Raw genomic sequence first — 2,066 nt, forward strand, 5'->3', positions numbered from 1 at the left:
TAATTAAAAACTATGATAAAGTCTTGAAAGGAACAGTCTATGATGCTTTCAGAGCAAATAACAGAATAACCTGACCTGGTTGAAGAAAGTGACGTTCGATATGATTATCTAAAGAATGGGGTGGGAGTGGGGGCTTCAGGACATAGTCAGATTTGCATTTTGAGAAGATCTTGGGGTACAGGGTAGAGAACAGGTTGGAAATGGTGGCAGCAGGAAAAGGTACATGCTCCAGGGAATAAGAGGAGAACAGCATAGGAGGCTATCACTGAACTCCAGGAAAAGGGCAATGTTACCTTGGACTAGGGTGGTGGCTACAGTGTGGAAAACAATGAACAGTTTCACAAGCTATAACAAGATATCACTGACCAGAAGGTGAAACAAAGAGCTGCCAAGATTGACTCTTGGCTTTGGATCTAGGAAACTGGATGGCTAGTGGTGCCGGTCATTGAACTTACCACCTGCCATGTGTCCAGCACAGTACCCTATCCATGAGAGCACTGATCTCAGACATTCCCCTGTGTCCCTACCAAACAAAGGCCAGTCCCACAATCTCTCATACCCCACTGAAGCCGTCAGGACCAATACGAATGCTATGATCAATCACTCCTTGCTCTGCTCCCACCCCTGGGCAGAGTGAATCCTGCATCCTCTCTGTCCCAGAAATGCCCGGTCCCATTCTAGATTCAGTGGTAAACAAACAGGCAAGGCTCCTGCACTGGTGTGGAGGTGGACCTTCCCTCCCATGCCAACCTGCAGTCCTATGTGCGGCCACTGTCTCAGACCCTTTGACTGGGTTGTGACCTTGCTCTTAGCATCTGTTCCATCCTAGTTTCCAACAGCTTCTCATACATCACTCATAGCCACCTTCCCAGCTGCTCATCTAATGCCTGAACCTGATGCCTGAGCTGGGCTCTCTCTGTGCTAAACCTTGTGCACCATGACTCAGAACTCAGTTCTCCTTCTAGCTCTTCCCACTATCCCTGCGAGTCAGGCTTCTTTATAACAGAGCAATTAAACACCCTGTTACAAAGAGCATGAGTGTGTCTGTTTTTGGTTTTGTTTTCTTTTGTGTTGTGTGTGTGGAGAGGGAGTAGACAGTAAATATGCAAGAATGTGATAATTACCTACATGATTCAATATCACCAAAAATCAAGAATGAAAAGTGTTCGGATTTTTCTGTGAAGTCACCACTATAAAAATAGGTTGACTTTCTTATGAAGACATATGAACAAGTTCTAGAGGGGGCAAAAAAAACCCTTGAATCTCCACTTAGCTGTTTATTTAAGTAAGTGCTATTAGGGAGGTTAATCTTTCTGAGTTTGTTTCTTTCCCGTATAAAACAGAAAAGAACATCCATCCAACAGGGTCAGTATGAAGTTCCAGATGGGGCCATGGTGACCACAAAGCACTGTACACAAGTGGTCTTGTGACTGCCCGTGGGTCTGCAAGCTCACTGGAAAGCCTCTACCCTCACATTCACCTTCCCAAATCTGTTTCCTCCGCCCTCTATTGAAAGGGCACTATGATCAGCAGAAGACTTCCCCAGAGGCCTATCAGAGACCGTCTCTTCTCTCTCATCTGGAGAAGAGAGTGATGCATTCTAGTCCCAGAATTTCAACCTAATGGCCACTCACCCTGGCAAGGCCCCCTGATCCCTATCTATTCATTCATTCATTCATTCACTCACTCACGCATTTATTCAGTAGATATTTAGTAAGGGTCAATTTTGTGGTGGTCACTGTTTCGGTACTGGGAGTACAGAAGAAAAAAAACAGACAGCACCCCTTAGAAAGCCCAGGGCAGGGGGGAAATAGCTATATTAACAGACAAGTAGCCTGTGATAACATATGATAGGTGCTTAAGATTGAATGGTGACAGTGAGGAGAAAGATTTAACCAGGAGTCCAAGAAGTTCATGGAAGAAATAAAGCTTGAAGAGGACATGGGACAAAAGCAGTCAGCCCGTGAGCTTCATGGGGATCATGAGCAGGAATGAGATGTTGAGGACAGCAGGGCTTTCTTAAATTAAAAGGAGCCATATTGAAAAACAGAAAGAGAGAGAGAGAG

The sequence above is a fragment of the Rousettus aegyptiacus genome, unplaced genomic scaffold (genome assembly GCF_014176215.1).
Source record: "Rousettus aegyptiacus isolate mRouAeg1 unplaced genomic scaffold, mRouAeg1.p scaffold_m13_p_6, whole genome shotgun sequence".
Lineage (NCBI taxonomy): Eukaryota > Metazoa > Chordata > Mammalia > Chiroptera > Pteropodidae > Rousettus > Rousettus aegyptiacus.